Raw genomic sequence first — 24,707 nt, 5'->3', positions numbered from 1 at the left:
TTTATCTTTACATACTCTAAGTGTTACTTTAAGTGAAAAACCGATTGAAAGAGTCAAAATTGACCAGGTCACTATATATTACAACAACAACAACAACAACCCAGTGAAATCCCACATCGTGGGGTATGGGGAGGGTAGAGTGTACGCAGACCTGACTCCTACCAATGTAGGACGGTTGTTTCCGAAAGACCCTCGGCACAATAAAAGCATAGAAAAAGGTCAGACAAGAATATTAGAGTAAATAAGTAGATGACGAAAATGGTTCAAACAATAGTATAATCAAAGCACAAAAACAGTAGATATTATTATTGGATAATAACATAAATACCATAAATAACATACATCAGAGTACAAGAAATCATAGTGCGTTAATACGCCTACGAATAGGAGAGAATAAAACCACTATGTACTAGCCTTCTACCCTAATGTGTGTCCTCCACACCCTCCTATCTAGGGTCATGTCCTCGGTAAGTCGTAAATGCGCCATGTCCTGTCTGATCACCTCTCCCCAATATTTCTTAGGCCTACCCCTACCTCTTCTGAAACCATCCATGGCCAGCCTCTCACATCTCCGCACTGGTGCATCTGGGACTCTCCTCTTCACATGTCCAAACCATCTCAGTCGCGTTTCCCGCATCTTGTCTTCCACCGAGGCTACTCCTACCTTTTCTCGAATAGCCTCATTTCTAATCTTGTCACTCCTGGTATGCCCACACATCCATCTTAACATTCTCATCTCGGCAACCTTCATCTTTTGCACGTGGGAGACCTTAACTGGCCAACACTCCGCCCCATACAACATAGCTGGTCTAACGACCACTTTGTAGAACTTGCCCTTAAGTTGTGGTGGCACCTTCTTGTCACATAACACACCGGAGGCGAGCCTCCATTTCATCCATCCTGTCCCAATACGGTGTGTGACATCCTCGTCGATCTCTCCGCTGTCTTGCATGATAGAACCAAGGTACTTAAAACTACTTCTCTTTTGGATGGCTTGGTCCCCGAGCCTAACTTCCGCGCCAACCTCTTGAGGTGTCTCACTGAACTTGCACTCTAGGTACTCTGTCTTGGTCCTACTCAGCTTAAACCCCTTAGACTCCAAGGTGCTTCTCCAATCTTCCAGCTTAGCGTTAACTCCGCTACGAGTCTCATCGATGAGGACTATGTCGTCCGCAAAAAGCATACACCATGGCACCTCACCTTGAATTTGTCGCGTCAATCCATCCATCACCAAGGCAAATAGGAACGGGCTAAGAGCTGATCCTTGGTGCAAACCCATCATAACTGGGAAGTGTTCTGAGTCCCCTCCTACTGTCCTTACCCTGGTTTTGGCACCCTCGTACATGTCCTTGATCACCCTTATGTACGCTACAGGTACACCTTTAGCCTCCAAACATCTCCATAGTATCTCTCGTGGGACTTTATCCTAAGCCTTTTCCAAGTCGATGAACACCATATGCAAGTCTCTTTTCCTCTCCCTATATTGCTCCATTAGTCTCCTCATAAGGTGGATGGCTTCTGTAGTTGAGCGTCCCGGCATAAATCCGAACTGGTTCTCTGAAATAGACACGCCTCTCCTCACCCTCATCTCTACCACTCTTTCCCACACTTTCATAGTATGGCTTAGAAGCTTAATACCTCTATAGTTGTCACAGCTCTGGCTATCCCCTTTATTTTTGTAAAGCGGGATCATGATGCTCGATCTCCATTCTACGGGCATCGTTGTTGTCTAAAGATGACATTAAATAACCTAGTCAGCCATTCCAAACCTACCGAGCCCGCACTTTTCCAAAATTCTCCAGGGATCTCGTCAGGTCCGGTCGCTCTTCCCCAGCGCATCCTACGAACAACATCCTTAACCTCATTGACCGTAATACTCCTACAACCCCCAAAATCGTGACTCATTCCTGTATGTTCCAAATCTCCCAACATAATTTCTCTGTCCCCTTTGTCATTCAAAAGTTTATGAAAGTATGACTGCCATCTTTGTTTGATAAGGGTCTCCTCTACCAATACTTTTCCGTCTTCGTCTTTAATGCACTTCACTTGATCCACATCGCGTGCCCTTCTCTCCCGGGCCCTGGCTAGCCTGAATAATTTTCTGTCCCCACCTTTCTCTTCCAGTTCAGCATAAAGACGTTCAAAAGCTGCCATTTTTGCCGTTGCAACCGCCGACTTCGCCTCCTTCCTCTCTATCTTATACAGTTCTCCATTCGTCCACTTCTCCACCTCATCCTTTCTCTCCATCAACTTAGCATACGCCACCTTCTTTGCTTCCACTTTCCCTTGCACTTCTCCATTCCACCACCAGTCCCCTCGATGCCGACTACGACTGCCTGTCGAGACTCCTAGCACTTCGTTTGCTACAACCCTAATATAACTAGCTGTCCTATCCCACATATCGTTCGCATCCCCACTACTATCCCAGGCCCCCATATCCTTCAATTTCTCTCCCATCTCAAGGGCACTAACCGTTGTCAAACTCCCCCATCTGATCCTAGGTCGTTCTTCCCCGACCCTCCTCGTCCTTGTCATCTTTATCCCTAAATCCATCACTAAGAGCTTATATCGGGTTGTAAGGTTGTCGATCGGGGTGACCTTACAATCTTTGCACAAACCCTTATCATCCTTCCTGAGGAGTAAAAAATCTATCTGAGTTTTAGCCACTGAGCTACGGAAGGTTACCAAGTGGTCCTCCTTCTTTGGGAAACTCGAGTTGGCTATTACCAATCCGAAAGCTCTTGCGAAATCCAACAGTGCAGTTCCTCCTCTATTTCTGTCCCCGAAACCAAAGCCCCCATGCACATCATCATACCCTCCCGAAATAGATCCGATGTGCCCATTGAAATCCCCTCCCACGACAAGCTTCTCAGTAGGTGGTATGCCTCCCACTAACTCGTCCAACTGCTCCCAAAAGCGCCTCTTATCCTCCTCACATAAGCCCGCTTGCGGCGCATAAGCACTAATAACGTTCAACGTGATCCCTTCAACGACCATTTTAATCGACATCATCCTATCATTGACTCTCCTAACCTCCACCACCTGATCCCTTAAATCACTGTCTATTAAAATGCCTACCCCATTTCTATACTTCGATTTACCAGAAAACCAAAGCTTATACCCGTCTACCTCCTTAGATTTAGAGCCGACCCATTTTGTCTCCTGGACACAAGCTATATTAATCTTCCTCTTCTTTAGAATCTTAACCAGTTCTATGGATTTACCTATTCTCAGGTCACTATATATTAAAAAAACATAAATCTAAAGTTATCAAAAACATAAAATAAAATAATGGAGAACAGATATGGCACAACCCTACGCATTATCAAAAAGGCATAACAATACCAATCCAAATGGAGCAACAACACGACAAAATAAATTCATAAAAATAGAAGAGACTAAATTAACGAGCAGGAATGATCCACTAGTAACAAATATAATAATCAAACAAAATATTAATAAATTATTAGTTAAATTAATATTGACAATAAATATGGCTACCTAAATTAAGAAAAATATTTTAGATAGAGTTTATAGCTTAACAATGTATCCCACGTGATTTTATCAAAGTGCTTTCCATCTTTTAAAATGGCGAGGCCTTAAAAATCGGGCGGAATTTTTTTTCATTGGCCAATTTAACTTATAATATAAGTTCACAAATAAACTAATAATAATAGTAATGCAGTAGTAAAACAAAGTAAGCAAAATTATGAAAATTATATTCCAAGGTAATCAAAAAGTAAACCACACTAACTATCAAGGATGTAAAAACACTCATTAAAAGATTGCTGGAAAGAGCGAAAAGCAATATATAATTAATAAATAAATATGATGCTAAAAAGTTGATTTTAACATAATAAAATAAGAATTGACAGAAACCAAGCAACAATAGCAAAAATGATTAAGAAATGATAAGAATAACAATAACAAAATCAGAACAATAGCAAACATTTTTTAATTGAAAATTTACTTCAGCTAACCAAACGTGTATTCAAAAGAAAAGAAATATGTACACATATATAATATATAATGTAAATTAAAGCTAAAATTTCCGTCTTTTAAAGTGATGAGGCCTCCAAAATCAGGTAATTTTTTTTTTCATTGGCCAATTTTAATAGATAACCCGATAAAGCATAAAGACTAATGAAAGAAAGAGAGAGAGCCCAAGTAATTCAAAGACGGCACAATAACTGTAAAAAATAATATATTATCAGTATCACTGCAAATCACTAAAAATAAGAAATTCCTTTGATCAATTTCAGAAACATCCAAAATCATGTCTACTATATCAAAGAGTAAAAGTATGAACAACACATACAATAATAATTAAAAACAAAGAAATAACCAAAGCTAACAAAATCTAACAGCAAAACTAAAAATCACATTAATGAGGACATTTTTATATGGAAAACTCTAGAACAAATGGAGTAGTAACTAATGTAACAACAAAATGTAACAACAAGTTAACAAAAAAAAATCAATAGCAAAACAAAATAATCCAGCTAAATCATTTTGATGGTCTTTAATAATTAAGAAGTCTGAAGACGTTAAGTTGGAGCACAGAGAGCCAAAATTGAATGTCAACAACAAGCTGATAGGATTTGTATTAAATAAACATGTTCAACAGTGACTTAGACAATATATAACTGACCCTACAAATTCAACGATAAAAGAAAGCATTTAACTATTTAACTTCACACGAAACAAAATATTATTTGAGCTCAAGAAACATACAACTTGTACAACTTATTTGTATTCCACAGGAGAAACGACATGACTATTTAAACGACATCAAATTAAGACAAAGCTACACATGACTAAAACGAGAAACAAGATTGACTACAATAAGCTAATAATCAGTCTCAAACTTTGCTCAAAATAGGGAAAAAAACATTAGCAAGTTCTTCCATCTTTTTGACGAGAGTAACATAGGAATAGAGATGTAACAATCAAATGGCAGAAACTTGAAGCAACACTCGACCAAATGAGACATGAATCAAGGTGAGCAGAAAATAGATGAATCAAAGTTTAGAGGAACCTAAGATTCGAAACAGTTATAAACTTAAGACAAATTATAATCTGGAATTTAGACTTTAACTGCAACGATAACATAATAAACTTAAGACATATCACGATCTAGAATCTAAATAAGGTAAGCACAGAATCATACTATAGCGAGTGAAGATAGAACTAAGCTTGAAAACAACAAAAGAGAATCAAGACATTTAACACTTCTTTATGATAGCAACAGGAACAACATACAAAACTCATATTCTACTAAAACAAAATAATAAGCTACTGAAATGAAAATCACTAAGGAGAAAAACTAAGGATAAATTCAATCTTCAGTCAAAACTCACAACATATTTACAAACAACACAAGAATAGACGTAACTAAAGCGAAACAAGAACAGAAATGAGTTTACCTTTCTCGGAGCAGAAAACCAAACCAGAGACGAGAACGAGCTAGCGTTATCCGAGCTTCCGCCACCACAATTTCGACTCGTCGACTCAAGAAGCAGAGAACAACGAACAAAATTTTCAGTTGTAGCCTCTAGTTTTCTCCAAATAGGTGTTCAAAGAGTTTGTATTTCTTGAGTGAAAACAGTGTCTTTTTTAAGGTCAAAAGTCATCCCGTTTTTAATAACCAATACCATATATTTATATTTAAAATAAAAATTTGAATTATAATAATCATTTGAGCGAAAGATCCGAGATTGATTGGAAAGGCCGAAGGATAAGTCAAATAAAAAAAAACATACCCCAAAAATTCGAATTCGATTAATATCTACTGATCTGAATTAGATTTGGGCAACAAAATATGAATCAAATTCAATAATAAGGACTCTATGAAATGATGGAGAGAAAAGGGGAAGAAATTACCATTTGAGCAGTGAATTTGCCATGTTGTCCGAAAAATTGAGGGAGAAGACGACGCGTATATGCGTGTGTACTAGGGGTGTACATGGACCGGGTTGGTTCGGATTTTTTACAAACCAAACCAAACCATTTGTGTCGGGTTATTAAATCTATAAACCAAACCAAACCAATAAAAGTCGGGTTTTTCTATATCAATTTTTTTTGGGTTTTTCGGGTTTTTTCGGGTTTTTCGGGTTTTTTTGGATTTTTTCGGGTTTCTCATAGTATCTAATAAAAAGCACAGAGCAGTGCTTCTTAAAAAGAGTTCTAGTACAAAATATCAAGATATAAGATGGAAGCACAACACTGTTTGAAGTTTTAACTTTATAATATAACTTTATAAGATAAGTTTTTTTTGTATATTATTTAGATGGGCTACTCAAGTCCAAATCTAAATGTAAGAAAGAAAACAAAAATTATGAAAAAAATTTTAAAAATATTTATAAATTACATTTTAATAAATATTTTTATGTATAACATAATTTAAAAGTAGTATATCTATAATCGGGTCGGTTTGGGTTCGGTTTGACTTTTTTTAGTTAAAACCAAACCAACCCTATAATGGTCGGATTTTTTTTTCAAACACCAAATCAAGTCAAACCAAACCACTAATCGGGTTTTTTTCTTCTGATTTGGTTCGTTTTATCGATTTGGTGCGTTTTATCGGTTTATCCTGTACAGTCCTAATGTGTACACGGGTACAGTGGTATAAATCGTATGGTGTATGTGCATATCTGATAGCATATGCTGAGGTCTTTTGTTGGGAATGAATTAAGTGGGAATTGTGATAATGGGTTAATGTATTGGTGGGCCTTGGAATTGGGGTATGTATATTGTATGTTGACACGTGGGATGGTGTGCTGTAGGTTAGAGGGTAATTGATGTATTAGATTAGGAATTAAGGGCAATTGGGAAATTTGGGAATGTTAGTTAGTGATAGGTGTTGTATTGTGAGGGAATTATACACGTAGGTGTTGGTTAGGGGTAGATTGTATACATGTGTAGGAATTGGAGTTATGGGTAATGGGTTTGGGAATTCAAAAGGAAATGGGTTAAAATTGGGAGGAAACAAAAGAATAAAATGTGGCTAGAATTATAATAAAAAAAATGATCACGTGAGTTCAATTATAGCCAATTATATTACGAATTCATCCACTATGAATTTAGTCAAATTGAATAGTGAATTCGGCTAAAAATTAAATAAAATGAATTAACATTAATTAATTAACGATCTTCTTAATTCTAACAAAGTAAAATAATTACTTAAAATATAAATCTATTAATTAAGCCAAACTAATTAATAAAATATTTAACTAAAAACAAAATCTTTTTGAGACAATTTTCGAATAATGATAAAAGGTAATAGTTATATAAATAATTATATAAAAAAATATATATTGTTCAAGAATTATAAAATGTCAAAATTACTTTAAAATAGCTTTGAAATAACTTTAAAATAGTTTGGATTTTCGCAAGCAAATTATTTTAAAATTGTTTGAAACTTGAAGAAAATCGATAACTAATATACGTTTGTGGATCGTCAAAATTGGGTGTCAACACCTACTCACCCAGCGCTCCAAGTCCCAACCCTCTACCATATGACCATCCCACCTTCCGCAACCCCGAGGCCCCCACCCTCCCTCTCCTTCCCTCCTACCCCCTTTATTTCAAAATAATTTAATTATTAGGCCTTTTTATAGTTCAAAATAAGTGAATTTTTCAAAGTTCAAGAGAACTATTAAAAAATTCTTTTATTTTTTCCACTCATTTATAAAAGGGCAAAAATGAAAAATGGTATTCAATTTATGCCATAAACATTTTTTTTAATGGGTGTGCATGTAACGACATGTCCCCATCGTTATGGATAGGCCAATGGAGAACGAATTTGGGGCAGAAAACTTTAGGTAATAACTTTGAAAAATTCGAGTCTAGGTCAGACTTTGATGAATTTTGAGTCAGGTGAGGTCTAAGGGGTGACCCTATAATAGGTGGGGGATCGAATTATCACGACCCAACCCACTAGGGCCATGCAGACACCTACTCTATGACCTAAGTAGCAGAACCCTTAACCCCTTACATGAAAAGCATTGCGAAATTTATATCAAAACTTGAGTATTTAAGCTAGAAGTTTCTAGTAATCTGTACTAATCTAGTTTATACAAAATAACACATAAAATCCCCACGAATACTAGTCTAAAATAGGTACAAGAGCTTTTAAGATTGGTAGCATGATAAATGAACAATGACACAACTCCCACCATAAGGAAGGAAAATAGAAGCTACTATAGGATCACATTCGTCTTTACCTAAGAGACATAACTGACCCTACAATCAGACTATGCCAAGTGGCATAGTAAGAGTATTATCAGTACAAACAACACGTACTGATAGGCATCATTGATTAATCTGATACTCGCCATATAATATATCAACAGAAAAATAATAGAGATCATAATAATTAAACTTTATAAGCCTCTCCACCCAACCAAATAAGTAAACTCTTTACTCTCACTCTTATAGTATTCACCATTCTATTGACCAGAGTTTCACTACCCACTCTGGTTACAAACTTGAGATTAGTGGGTTATAGGTCCACCATACTACTGCTCACTTCACTCTAACAAATATCACCCAACAACCTTAGCCACTCAATAGTTCCACCCAACTACCATTGGTCTTGATCCAATTGTCTCACAACATAGAGACCTAGCCATTTCATAACCACACCTCATAACTAACCCCAATTTCTAAGTAATAACTATTACTACCACAGTTATTCGTTGAAAAGTCAATGAGAACAACTCTCTGTCAACAAGTAACCTCTACCTCTACACCTATAAATATAAAATAGCTCATATATCACATATGTCACATCGAGGCCCTACACGGTCCACAATCTTACTCACGAATAAGTCTATACAGGCTCATAGTTCTTTATAACTAACATGCCTTAATTCAAGGGTTCCTTTATAAGTCATTTTTCCCCTAGATCATTTGCAACTAACCTCACTATTACATAAAAATACGGATATCATTGGGTCTTCTCATGGAACCATCCACACACACATACTTGGCCCTGTCAGGGGACCCAATCCATCTATATATACGTAGGAATGTGACACGCGATCCTAAAATGTGTCGGAATGTGATACCCAATCCAAGAACGTGTCAGAACATGACACCCAATCAAAATACATGTAGGAACGTAACTCCCGATCCAATTATGTAAATCAATCACAAATTATCAGCAATAGACCATATTATATCACAAGAATGGGTTCATTACAAAACAAGCCATCAAGTGATTATTTTAAATAAATTCTAGCATGTTTCCCTATTCATATACATATATGCATATCCTGAAATAGTTTAACAAGTACTTGAAACAGACTCGGGTAACAAAACCATCACCTATGCTACCAAACCTTAAGGTTTATCACCAATATCTATATATTTTATATCAATGTACAAACACTATGGCAATAATAAATCCACTTGTCTAAATATCATAACATCACAGCCAACTTCTTCCAAAATCACTACATAACTTTCTTACCCAAGTTACCTCAATTTAGACCACTAATGTCACCCAAATTTCTGCCCATGATCCGTGAAACATAACTTAGGTATACGATTTCTCATTAAATTCCTTTCTATACTACACAATGGATATAGATTTAACTATTCAAATAAGAGAAGCCTAACCTACCTGGGTGCCAAGCAACTGTGAACAGATAATGCTGCTGAAATCCTTAGTTCTAGATATCCTATGGGCAAGATAAGACTGAATTCTATCGGTTGAAAACCTACCAGTGCTGAGATTCCTTTCCCTCTTCTTCACAAGTCAGGAGTAGCATTTTAGAGGGATTTTACAGTAATCCTCATCTCTAACCTATCTGTCACGCTCCGAGAGGGTACCCTAGACGTAATCGGCACCCGAAGGCCATTTCTGACCTCTGAGCGAACCACCTAGTCCAGTCACACATTTATTCAATCACATTCTCTTAGCGAAACTCAATTAATGAAATACTATTCACAATATGGGGGCCAAAGGCCAAACATTCATCAACTCAACAAATAAATATAATAAGACTCCTCAAAATAACCGTTCAACCTCCCCACACTCCAGTCTATGAAGCCTCTATCAAACTCTAAAAGGTGCCAATGACAAGTCCATGGCTACAAACAATCAAAATAAGGGGAATGACAACAAAACTTTACAAAAAGGCTCAACATCCTCCGAGAGCTAGGAGAACTCACCAACTAGCGGGAAGTATATGTGGATCTTCAATGGAGCGTCGGTTGATGATCTCTAGTACCTGTCTCTGCATCATGAAATGATGCAGGCCAACTGGCGTCAGTACATGAAATGTACGAGTATGTAAAATGGCCGAATACAACGAACATCAAGGAAGAATCAGTCAACTCGGAATCTCAACTCATATATATACAGGACAACTTACTCAAATGTCCTAAGTCTAAACAAGAATATGATTTAGACGGGACCAATCACATATCATTCAACTCAGTCTGACTCAGAGTACTATCAAGACCTATTTGGGAGTTTCTCTTATCCGACAACCATTACTTATAAGCCAGTGACAGTACAACAAGCCGACGTTGTTGCCACGTCCGTTCATACTTTTCCAGGGCATGAACGAGTTAACCAATCATGGATCCAATCCAACCAAGTCCTATAATGTCAGGATAAACATTTGGGGAAACATCCGGCTTTAACAGTTCAATCCCCTCCTACGTTTGGCGACGTAGTTATTGGGTTCGCATATGGACTTTACTCTTACCCAATTCGGTGCTTGATACTCCTCCCAAGACTCAATGCTCATAAAACTCCATCCAATCGACTCAATCAAATCATATCGACAAGTCTCATTTAAACCTTGTCAACTCATTCACTCTAGCTCAATCAATCATCTATAAATCACATCTTTCAAGAGAAATTTAAAGGCACATTTATAGCAACATGTAAACATAACCAATCATTTCCTCTATCCATTTAATTAATCTTTGAATCTCATCACAATTCCAAGGCTTTAAATCTACAATTCAAGATAAGCATCATTTTTAAGAAAATAGCATCCTTTATCATAATCCACATAGCTAAGAAAATCAATAAAACATATTTAACAACTCATCTTCATCAACTCATACTCACCCAAAGACTCGTTTTGGAAGTTCTTGACTAAACATCATTAACATAGCAAAAATTACCCTAATAGACAACAAAACTCATTTGAACACAACCCTAGCAAGAAACTCCATTTCTATGGGAATTTATCCTCAAAGAAGGTATAGGGCACATGGGTGGACTCAACCCATGTTTTATATAGCCTTACATACCTTAGAATAGACTCTCGAAGAAACCTTGTTGTTGGGTCTTCAATGGAAAGCTTGAAGTCTTGAAACTCTTGGAACAATCTCTTATTGGAAATGGAGAAGAAGAAGAAAATGAAGAGGAGAGAGTTTTCTAGGACTTTTCTAGAGAGAGAGTGGGGGCTGAAAAATGTGTCTCCAAATGCTCAAGGAGGATACATATATAATTTGGGACAATTCCCAAATTGCCCCTTCTCAAAGTTCTGAAAAATAGGCAAAAATGCACCTAGCGTGATAGTGGCGCATCGCGCCATTGAAGCGCCAGGCCGATTACGCCTAAAACCTGCACACCTCGTAGTGGCTCGCCGCGCTAGAGACAAAACTACTGAGGCATATTTCTGGTGCGATAGTGGCGCGTCGCGCCCTTACAGCGCCAAGGCCATTATTCTTGGGTTCTGGAAATTTGGCTTGAAAAACCCTGCACACCTTTTAGTGGCGCGCCGCGCTAGAGCCCAAACTACTGAGGCATGTTTCTGGCGCGATAGTGGCGCATCGCGCCACTGTGGCACCAAGACCAGTTTTCCAGCAATTGCAACCCAGGCCTGAAAACTCTGCTGTGCTAGTTCATCTTAGGATCGTCATATCTTTCGACTCCGAACTCCAAAAATTACATTCTTGATGGCATTGGAAAGAAGACTCGACAACCTTTAATTTGATAGGTTGTGGGCCACCCAAATTATCGTCTTTCAAAAGATAGGGTCGTTAGAAGTCGATCCCCTTTTCGAACTCATCCTAAAGCTTAGTCCCGACAGATCTTTTGGACTTAGCTTGGTCCTAGGGGTCCTTCATGACCCCACATCACCTCTAACGCTGCTCAATTTCTCAAAGACTCATCTTACTCATGCAATTGCTTCACAATACTCGAGTTCGACCTTACACGTGTACAAGAAAGGTCTGAATCTTAGGGAAAATTTTCGAGGGGTGTTACATTATCTCCCCCTTGGTATCATTTGTCCTCGAATGACGAGCAACCAAGAACGGACTCGGGGTACAAATCACAATCAGAATTTAGTCAATCAACAATCAATTTCTCAAACAATTACCAATCAAAACTCAAAATGCACAAATGAATTCAAGTCAAGGAAATGGTCATTACCTTCAACATTCTCCTCGGTAGGCATGAATAGATGTGGATATTTAGATTTCATGGCTTCCTCCGCTTCCCACGTGGCTTCCTCAACAAGTTAGTTTCTCCACAGGACTTTAACTGAGGCGATCTCTTTGTTTCTCAATTTGCGAATTTGGCGATCAAGAATTTGGACCGGAACCTCTTCATAGGATAAGCTATCCTTAAATCCAATACTATTAATGGGGACTACCAACCAAGGATCGCCTAAGCACTTTTTCAATATCGAAACATGGAATACCGGATGAATAGAAGCTAACTCCGAGGGTAACTCCAACTCATAAGCAACACTCCTAATCTGCCTCAAAATTTGTTAAGGACCAATATATCGAGGACTAAGCTTCCCCTTCCTTCCAAACCTCATGACATCCTTCATAGGTGACACTTTCAAATACACCCAATCATCCACCTCGAACTCTAAGTCTCTCCTCCTCACATCAGTGTAAGATTTTTGGCGGCTTTGGGCTGTCTTTAGCCTATCTTGGATAACTCTCACATTCTCCATGGCTTGGTGAACAAAGTCAGGCCCAATCAACTCAATCTTACCAACTTCAAATCACCCAATGGGCGATCTACACCTCCTCCCATACAAAGCTTCATACAGAGCCATTTGGATGCTTGCATGATAGCTATTGTTGTACGCAAACTCTATGAGAGGTAAGTGGTCATCCCAATTTCCCTTAAAGTCAAGCACACATGCCCTCAACATATCTTCTAATGTCTGGATGGTGTGCTCTGCCTGGCCATCTGTTTGGGGATGAAAGGCTGTACTCAAGTTCACCCTTGAACCCAGTCCCTTCTAAAAGGATTTCCAAAATTGGGAAGTGAATTGAGCTCCTCTGTTTGAGATAATAGACAAAGGGACCCCATGCAACCTGACGATCTCCTAAATGTACAACTTTGCATAATCTTCTGTGGTGTTAGTAGTCTTAACCGCCAAGAAGTGAGCTAATTTTGTCATTCTATCCACAATCACCCAAATGGAATCGTGTTGCTTTTGGGACTTCGACAAGCCTGTAATAAAGTCCATGTTGATCATATCCCACTTCCATTCTAGAATTTCTATATTTTGGGCTAAACTACATGGCCTTTGATACTCAACCTTCACTTGTTGGCAATTCGGTCACTTGGAAACAAACTCCGCAATATCCCTCTTTATCCCACTCCACCAATAGATTTCCCTCAAGTCATGGTACATTTTTGTGGAGCCTGGATGAATAGAGTATCTGGAACTATGCGCTTCGTCCATAATCCTCTCTCGAACATAATCGACATCAGGTACACACAATCTACTTTGGTACCTCAACACACCATCTCCCCCTTTGGTGAAAACCATCACCCCTTGCTTGTGAACAACTTCTTTCAACCGGAGGAGGATGGGATCCTGATCTTGTTTCTCCTTTACCTCTGCTACAAGTGAGGACATAGCCCCATCTCGAACGTTTACTCCACCTTCATTGTTCTCTTCGAGTCGAACTCCCAATTGGGCTAATTGATGTACCTCCTTCGCCAATTCCCTCCTTCCCTCCTCCACATGGGCAGTGCTACCCATAGACAACCTGCTAAGAGCATCAGCAACAACATTAGCTTTACCTGGATGGTAGAGGATGCTCATGTCATAGTCTTTGAGTAGCTCGAGCTATCTCCTTTGCCTCAGGTTGAGTTCCTTCTAGCTGAAGATATATTGTAAGCTCTTGTGATTGGGGAATACGTCAACATGCACTCCATACAAGTAGTGGCGCCAGATTTTAAGCGCAAACACCACAGCTGCCAGCTCGAGGTCATGAGTTGGGTAATTTCACTCATGAACCTTAAGCTGTCTCGAAGCATAGGATATCACATTCCCCCTTTGCATCAACACACAACCCAAGCCAATTCTGGATGCATCACAGTAGACCACAAAGCCCTCTGTTCCATCGGGCAATGCTAGAATAGGAGCAATGGTTAGCTTGGCCTTCAATTTCTAGAAACTCTCCTCACAAGCATCGGACCATTGGAACTTAGCCTTCTTTTGAGTCAGCTTAGTCAATGGTGATGATATGGATGAGAATCCCTCTATAAACCTTCGATAATAGCCAGCCAAACCCAAGAAACTTCTTATCTCTATCGGGGATGTGGGTTTGGGCCAATTCTTCACCGCTTCAATCTTCTGAGCATCAACCTGAATACCATCTCCAGATACAATGTGGCCTAAGAAGGCCACTGATGCAAGCCAAAATTCACATTTAGAGAACTTCGCATACAATACCTGGTCTCTCAAGGTTTGTAAAACGACTCTAAGATGATAGGCGTGCTCCTCTTCATTCTTGGAGTAGACCAGAATATCATCTATGAATACAATCACAAACATATCAAGATACGGTTTAAACACCCGATTCATGAGATCCATGAAAGCTGCAGGGGCATTTGTCAACCCAAAGAACATGACCAAAAATTCAAAGTGGCCATAATGAGTTCGAAAAGCAGTCTTCGGAATATCATATTCCCTCACTTTTAACTGATGGTAGCCGGATCTCAAGTCTATCTTTGAGAAATACGTGGCACCCTGAAGTTGATCAAATAAATCATCTATTCTGGGGAGAGGATATTTGTTCTTTACGGTGACCTTATTCAGCTGCCTGTAGTCAATACACATTCTAAGGGACCCATTTTTCTTCCTCACAAATAGGACCGGAGCTCCCCATGGTGAGACACTCGGCCTAATGAACCCCTTATCTAACAAGTCCTTCAACTGCTCCTTCAACTCAGCTGGAGCCATTCTATAGGGAGGAATTAAGATAGGCTGGGTATCAGGAAGAACATCAATCCCAAAGTCGATCTCTCTATCAGGAGGGACTCCAAGCAGATCTTCATGAAAAACATCTGGAAACTCGTTGACAATCGGAACCGACTCAAGGGATTGGGACTCAATACTGTCATCTTTCACTCAGACAATGTGATAAACATACCCTTTTGAGATTAGCTTCCTGGCCCTAAGGTATGAAATAAACTTACCCTTAGGCATAACAAGACTACCCCTCCACTTTATGACAGCTTCGTTCGAGAATTTGAATTTGACAACCTGAGTTCTATAATAAATAGAGGCATAACAGACATAAAGCTAGTCCATGCCAAGAATCACATCAAAATCGACCATGTCCAACTCAATAGGTCGGCCAAGGTGTCCCTGTGATGGATTGACACAGTGCAACCTCTATAAACTCTTTCAGCTAAGATAGAATCACCGATAGGAGTAGCTATGCAAAAGGACTCAAGAAGATATTCAGGAACTTTATTGAATTTACTAGACACATAATGAGTCACAAAGGATAGGGTGGCATCTAGATCCATCAATACATAACAATAAAGAGAAGAGACTCGAATCATACCCGTCACGATGTTTGGAGAGTTCTCTTGATCTTGGCGACTATCCATGGCATATAAATGGTTTGTACCTCCCCTCATGCCTTAAGTAGTGCCCCTCTAATCACCCCTATCCGGTAGTGCAGTAGTAGAGAACTGGCCCTGTCTCCCCATGCTGGACACTCTCTCTGAAAATGGTTCATTTATCCGCATTTATAACAATCAGCCCTCCCCGGTCTGCACTCTCCCAAGTGGAGCTTACCACACTTGATGCATGGTGTCTTTCCTTGTGAACCTTGACCCACACTAGCTTGGGATTGAGAACCCGGGGGTCTAAAATTCTGGCAACTTTGTCCTTGCCGGTCATACCTATTCTGCGGCATAGGTGCACTTGTGGTAGATGCGGCATAATTGGGAGGCCTCTTCTGGAAGAAGGACCTGTTGCCCTTGTTTTGCCTCTGTTCATTCTCATGGCCCGTTGATTTTGCCTTTTTGCTCAGGTGCTCTTCTCTATCTTTTCTTTTCTCCTTCTCTACTTATTGAGCATACCCCATTAATCTAGAAATATCTATATCCGAGATCAGTAATGTTGCTTTGCACTCCTTTTTCACATGCCTCCCTAATCTGGAGACGAACTTCCTCATCTTTTACCTCATAACTGGGATCATTTCTAGAGCATACCTAGAAAAATGGATGAACTTCAGGTCATACTCCTTAACTATCATACCTTTCTGTTTCAAATTTACAAACTCCTCTACCTTTTCTTCCCTCAATTCTCGGGGAAAGAAGTGGTCAAGAAAGTCTCCCTCAAATTCATCCCACCTAGAAGGTTCAGCATCCTCACCCCTACCCTGTTCCCATTGGTTTTACCAAATGTTCTCCACATCTTTGAGTTGATAGGACACCAACTCAACCCCCTCAATTTCCGTAGCATGCATAGCTTTCAGAATTTTCCACATCTCATCAATAAAGTTTTTGGGGTCTTCGTCAACCTTAGAACCCGTGAATGCCGGTGGATTCATCCTCAGAAAGTCTCGGATTCTGGCTGCAGCAGACGGCTCTTGGGAACTAGAGCTGGGAGTTGGCGAACTCTGGCTACCATTTCGGGCAGCCATCAATTGAGTGAGCATTGCAATTGCCCCTCTAAATTCTGCCTCTAACGTGGGTGCAGGTGGAGTAGTAGGCACTTGGGGTGCCTCCGCATACCTTGCAGATCGACCTCTAGCCCTTGCCGGGCATACCTCAGACTGAGGCATCTCTGTATTATCGGCATTCCTTTGGCTAGTAGTACGTTTAGGAGGCATTATCTGTAATGTATAAACGCACGAATTAGAAAGGGGGTTTTATAGAGTCTAACTCTATCGCACAATTTCAGAGTATGAAAGAAGTGAAAAAATTCCTAATACCTCATAGCCTCCTACTTATAAGTGTGGTGCACAACACACCCATAAGCAAGACTCTACTAGACACGACTTCATAGACTCCTAAGGACACTTAAACTCTAGGCTCTGATACCATGTTTGTCACGCCCCGGGAGGGTACCCTAGACGTAACCGGCACCCGAAGGCCATTTCTAACCTTCGAGCGAACCACCTAGTCCAGTCACACATTCATTCAATCACATTCTCTTAGCGGAAACTCAATTAATGAAATACTATTCACAATATGGGGGCTGAAGGCCAAACATTCATCAACTCAATAAACAAATATAATAAGACTCCTCAAAATAACCGTTCAACCTCCCCACACTCCAGTCTATGAAGCCTCTATCAAAGTCTAAAAGGTGTCAATGACAAGTCCATGGCTACCAACAATCAAAATAAGGGAAATGACAACAAAACTGTACAAGAAGGCTCAACATCCTCCAGGAACTAGGAGGACTCACCAACTAGCGGAAAGTGTATGTGGATCTTCAACGGAGCATCGGTTGATAATTTCTAGTACCTGTCTCTGCATCATGAAATGATGCAGGCCAACTGGCGTCAGTACATGGAATGTACGAGTATGTAAAATGGCCGAATACAACGAATATTAAGGAAGAATCAGTCAACTCGAAATCTCAACTCATATATATATATATATATATATATATATATATATAGGACAACTCACTCAAATGTCCTAAGTCTAAACAGGAATATGATTTAGATGGGACCAATCACATATCATTCAACTCAGTCTGACTCAGAGTACTATCAAGACCTATTTGGGAGTTTCTCTTATCCGACAACCATTACTTATAAGCCAGTGACAGTACAACAAGCCGACGTTGTTGCCGCGTCCGTTCATACTTTGCAAGGGCATGAACGAGTTAACCAATCATGGATCCAATCCAACCAAGTCCTATAATGTCAGGACAAACATTTGGGGAAACATCCGGCTTTAACAGTTCAATCCCCTCCTACGTTTGGCGACGTAGTTATTGGGTTCAAGTATGGACTTTACTCTTACCCAATTCGGTGCTCGATACTCCTCCCAAGACTCAATGCTCATAAAACTCCATCCAATTGACTCAATCAAATCATATCGATAAGTCTTATTTAAACCTTGTCAACTCATCCACTCTAGCTCAATCAATCATCTCTAAATCACATCTTTCAAGAGAAATTTAAAGGCACATTTATAGCAACATATAAACATACCAATCATTTCCTCTATCCATTTAATCAATCTTTGAATCTCATCACAATTCCAAGGCTTTAAATCTACAATTCAAGATAAGCATCATTTTTAAGAAAATAGCAACCTTTATCATAATCCACATAGCTAAGAAAATCAATAAAACATATTTAACAACTCATCTTCATCAACTCATACTCACCCAAAGACTCTTTTTGGAAGTTCTTGACTAAACCTCATCAACATAGCAAACATTACCCTAATAGACAACAAAACTCATTTGAACACAACCCTAGCAAGAAACTCCATTTCTATGGGCATTTTTTCTCAAAGAAGGTATAGGGCACATGGGTGGACTCAACCCATGTTTTAGATAGTCTTACATACCTTAGAATAGACTCTTGAAGAAACCTTATTGTTGGGTCTTCAATGGAAAGCTTGAAGTCTTGAAGCTCTTGGAACAATCTCTTGTTGGAAATGGAGAAGAAGAAGAAGATGAAGAGGAGAGAGTTTTCTATGGCTTTTCTAGAGAGAGAGTGGGGGCTGGAAAATGTGTCTCCAAATGCTCAAGGAGGATACATATATAATTTAGGACAATTCCCAAATTGCCCCTTCTCAAAGTTCTGAAAAATAGGCAAAAATGCACTTGGCGCGATAGTGGCGCGTCGCGCCATTGCAACGCCAGGCCGATTATGTCTAAAACCTGCACACCTTGTAGTGGCGCGCTGCACCAGAGACCAAATTACTGAGGCATGTTTTTGGCACGATAGTGGCGCATCGCGCCTTTACAGCGCCAAGGCCATTGTTCATGGGTTCTGGAAATTTGGCTTGAAAAACCCTGCACACCTTTTAGTGGCGCGCCGCACCAGAGCCTAAACTACTGAGGTATGTTTCTGGCATGATAGTGGCACGTCGCGCCACTGCGCGCCAAGCCCAGTTTTCCAGCAATTGCAACCCAGGCCTGAAAACTCTACTAAGCTAGTTCATCTTAGGATCGTCATATCTTTTGACTCTGAACTCCAAAAATTACATTCTTGGTGGTGTTGGAAAGAATACTCGACGACCTTTAATTTAATAGGTCGTGGGCCACCCAAATTGTCGTCTTTCAAAAGATAGGGTCGTTAGAAGTCGATCCCTTTTTTGAACTCATCCTAAAGCTTAGCCCCGACAGATCTTTTGGACTTAGCTTGGTCCTAGGGGTACTTCATGACCCCACATCACCTCTAACGCTACTCAATTTCTCAAAGACTCATCTTACTCATGCAATTCCTTCACAATACTCGAGTTTGACCTTACACGTGTACAAGAAAGGTCCGAATCTTAGGGAAAAATTTTAAGGGGTGTTACACTATCATTGGAAGAAGTTGGGGAAATAAACAAATCGCGACTTAAGTTTTGTCCCACATTCTCCCTCTCTAACGGCCATATTTCCGCTCTGAATGCGCCGCTAAGGCGGGACCATCCCGCTTTAGTGGGATGGTGGAACACAGTTGAGTAAATTTTTCTTGCGATTTCTTCTAATATTAACTAACAACAATTTGGGTCATTATAATAGATATCAATTTATCCTTTGTTCATCCCCGAATAATACATGAGAAGAAGACATGACCTGATTAGGGTACGCCTGAAAGAACGACTACTGTCCATGGTCTAGGGGAAATTCCCATCCTCTGAATTGTGGTGCAAATGAAAATACCTTGAATACATATCTAATAAGGAATACTTAAAGCAGAATTGACCACTTTCCATCCTAACTACCCCGCCTCATCCCACTCTGGTGGGATTCTTTCTGCTGGACCGGTGCCGCTAGAGGGGGGATCTTGCTGATTTGAAGGGATGTCGCAACTAATAAATATGGGGAAAAGAATGGTTTATCCCCATTCTTCATATTTCCTACCTCAAACTCTCATAAAATTCTCTCAAACTCCTTACTCCACTGTCTATTCTATGGTAAGAATCTTGTTCATAACTTTAGATTAATGCTACTATTTACATTCTAATGATAACATGCTAAGAATCAGTAGAATCAAAGGCCCATAGGGTAGTTTTCAACCCTTTTGAAATACATTGCTTGCATTGGTAGATTAACATAGCATGGACCCTCCCCTTACGTCCACAATGTCTTCACGATATCTTGGGTGTAAGGTTAACAACGGATTCCACTCAAATCAGTTTAGAACAAGGGGGTGGAAGTTGAAAGGTTCTTTGTGGGCCAAACCTTGATTATGCCAACTATTTGGAGTTTTGGAACCAATTTCCACTATAAATAATGGTGTTAGGACACTTAGGAGTAAAACTTGAAAAAAGTTTAAAGAAATACGTGATTTGGGGGTGGGGAGGCGCCATGAACGCATCTGGTGTTCTTCCCAGATGAACCCGCTCTGGCGGCCTTCATCCCGCTCTGGCAAGATTCTATCGCTTTAGCTGGATTTCGCCAAGTAGTGGACTAGACTTTGGGGCCTTTTCCTCCCCCTCTTCCCTTAATTTCTGTCTTTACACTTATGTTATGGAGTTCTAAATGAAATTTCATAAAACTTGCAGGTATAGCACTATGGCTCACAATGATGATGCCAATTTCCCCTTCATCTGATTCCTCGATTCCGCTACCTGGGAGAGGTATCAAGACTATCGAAACAATAAGTTTCTACCCGAGTGAGGGTTCTACATGTTGGAAGTGGCAGACAAAATACCTACCTTCCATACTAAGTTGGAGGAGTTCAAGTGGGGGACCTTGATTGAATCCACTCCCTCCACATGCACTAGTTGAATGAGGGAGTTCTATGCCATTCTTTCCATAGTACATTGGGACGATCCCCACCCTACCATCCATATTTGAGGAGTGGACATCCCACTAAGTCCCCACTATATTAATGTTGTACTAGAGGTTCCTAACGCCTCTAATGCTGACTATTAGGCCAAGTTAAGGAAGATGGATCTAGAGTAGCTATGGGACACTTTAGTTTCCCCAGTGCACCAAAACAGGGTTTATTGGCCCAACACAAAGGGCATCTCTAGCACTAACTGTTCAGGCGATGCTAAGAGGTGGCTACACTTGGTGGCCAAGAGGATCCGCCCTTTCAGCATCCACACAGATGTGACTTTTCCACAGGCTCTAGTGGTGGCCTGTGCCATTCAGGGGATAGGCCTGAATGTGGGGGCCTAAACCGTGTCAGAGTGGAAGATGTTATATTGGAGAGACAAGAAGGCATTCTTCCTACCGGATATGATTTCCTCCATGTGTAAGATGGCTAGGGTTCCACTTCTGGACTCTAATGAGGTACTCCCTATGGATCCTCCTTCTCACCCCTTACCTATCAGGCGGGTCCGAGAGTAGCTAGACAGAAATAGTAGAGGATGAGGATGCTGCCCCTCCCACACAGTCATAGCTATCAGTCGGTCCTCGCTTGGAGGAGGCGACTAGGAGGCCTTTTTGCCCAGACCCCTGCTCCCGTGCCACCAACCACTGCTATAGAGGTGGATATGCTCCTTCATCAGCTGCGGTAGGAGAGGAGTAAGAGCATATAAAGGGACTACCTCATGATGAGGATGTGGAAGACTATCAAGATCATCTTCTCTTGCATCACTCCTTAAAAGGAGCTTTCTACCTAGGAGCCCGTGGACTTCTTCCAATTCAACTTTCTGAACGAGGCCTGGGCAGGAGAGTTCCCTCCGGATAAGTTAGATTCAGATGATGACATTCCCTCCTTCCCGTTAGACTAGTTGTTTGTTTGGTTTCCCCAATTTTGGCATGTAACAAATAATTTATTGCTTTCTTTACTTCTTTCCTTTATTTTTGTAACACCCGGATGCTAATATTTCCTAAATATTGCCGTATATAAATACTTATGTCTGTTCACGGTCTTTTCTACCTTGGTTGAGCACTATATTGTCCTCACATATGGTAATTAAAGCTTTGGAGTTCATTGCAAAAGTAGGAGAAAAACATGGAACCTACCTTGGAGTTTGTGTCTCGCAAATTCCAGCTCTGGCTGGATAATTCCCTCTCTAGTAGGATATTCCCACTGGAGCGGGAATCACTGAGACAGAATCTTAGTGAATCTTCTCCTAGTGTATTTTCCTGTCCCATATCCCCCTTAGAACCATCAGCGTTAAAACTTAGCCCATTAGTCTCCTTTTTACAAGAGATTAGCATGGACCATCCCAGAGTCGAACCCAACACTACACCTTAGGAGTTTTCCTCTCCCCTTTACTTAGTTTAACAAGTATGCCCACTACAAGGATCCATCCAACACCCACATTAGACTAAGGACATCAAGATAATAAAAGTACAGTCTAGAGCACTAGTAACATTATGATCTTATTACTTTTTCTCACAATTAAAATCGTTAAAACAGATAACATCAATTGGCAACACATTGTTTCAGCCCAGTTATGAATATATTAAAGGAGTTTTTCATAACTACCTTTATGCTAATGTGCCACAATAATTCTTTTTCTCACAGGGTTCCCAACCATTTCCAATTGTCCCAAAACCAAAGTTCCTCTACGGTCCCATTTTGTTCTTCTCCCTTACCATTTTTACCAACGATAAGTCCATGCACCATTTATAGGTTTTATTTTCTCAAATGAGTATATCATTTAACACGTACGTTCAATAATCCCTTTGTGTCTTATCATTAGACTATTATACATAATCCAGTTATGACTCCTTTCTGACAACAAGTTCATAGAATTACTAGAAAATATATCTCACATAATTTCAACACGCAGGCAAGGGTACTTCACACCTTAAATCAGGAATTTTTATGCACATAATCACAATTTCAATTACAACACTCAAGCAAGTTCAAAATTATCAACTTAGTTCGCTTCACGGATGACCATTAGTTGATCATCTACACATTTACATAGTTCTAAGGCAAAATACCAATTAGAACCTTCTCAGTTCCAATTTTCTTTGCTTGCGACCCTTCAGCCAAGTCAACAGCACACAATTACTTTGTTGAGATACTAATTGAAATCCAGAGATACCAATTAGAATCAACCCATACCATAAGCGATAGACCGCACCAAAAAGAGAGAATAAGTATGATGACTTACTAGAATGCTTTATAGATTCTTAAAAATTAGATGTGGACATCAATACACCAGTCCGTAGGAGTCTATTCCACACTTGATCTTGTATTGGAAGACTGATAACTTGGCTCTAATACCAAATTGTCACGAACCAACCCACCGGGCCATGCGGGCACCCACTCTACGACCTAAGTAGGATAACCCTTAACACCTTACATGAAAAACATTGCAGACTTTATATCAAAACTTGAGTATTTAAGCCAGAAGTTTCTAGTAATCTGCAATAATCCAATTTATACAAAATAGCACATAAAACCCACATGGATACTAGTCTAAAACAGGTACAAGAGATTTTAATAATGGTAGCATGATAAATAAATAATGACACAGCTCCCACCATAAGGAAAGAAGAATACAAGCTGCTGGAGGATCGCCTTCGTCTTCACCTAAGAGACATAACTGACCCTACAATCAGACTATACCAAGTGGCATAGCAAGAGTATTATCAGTACAAACAACACGTACTTGTAGGCATCATCGATCAATTTGATACTCTGTCACGACCCGAATCCGGGTGTGATGGCACTTATATCAACCCACCGAGATAAGTCAGTCTAATAACCAATGAAAAGTAGATGTGGAAGAAAAAGAAAAGAATCAAAATTTAACTTAAGCTAAAATACGTAAAAGAAACTCAACATCCCCCAAGATTGGTTGTCACGTGTACAAACCACTAATTTGTTATCGAAGTACGAAAAGAAATACAGTCACAATGTCTTTGTCTCTAGAATAGGACTAAAACATAAGAAAAGAGCAAGAGGTGTCCGCTAGATGAATGTAACAGCTACCTCGACACTCGGAATGATAACCTCGGATGTAGTAGAAAATGCTAGAAGATCAAGCAGGTCCGGGCTCACAACCTACACAAGTGTGGAAGCAAGGGGTGAGTACCAAACAACACGGTACTCAGCAAGTGGATAACTAAAACTAAGCCAAACTTAATAGATGCAAGTACTCCTTTCCTTCCAACCGAACCTCCTTAACTACAACCTGCATAAAATCAGTCCAACTCTACACTTGTACAATAACAACAGTAATACAGTCCACAAATACTCATCAATAGTCTCGTCAATGAATCATACCAAGTGAAGTTCAACACGCACAGAGCAATATGGGAATAAACACAAATTCACAAATACCAACAAAATGCGATGCAATGCAATGAAATGATGCATGTCTGTCCTATCGGTACACATCCGCTGAATCACAGTCC

The sequence above is a fragment of the Solanum dulcamara genome, chromosome 11, assembly GCF_947179165.1.
Source record: "Solanum dulcamara chromosome 11, daSolDulc1.2, whole genome shotgun sequence".
Taxonomy (NCBI): domain Eukaryota; kingdom Viridiplantae; phylum Streptophyta; class Magnoliopsida; order Solanales; family Solanaceae; genus Solanum; species Solanum dulcamara.
Note: the sequence above shows the minus strand (reverse complement) of the source record.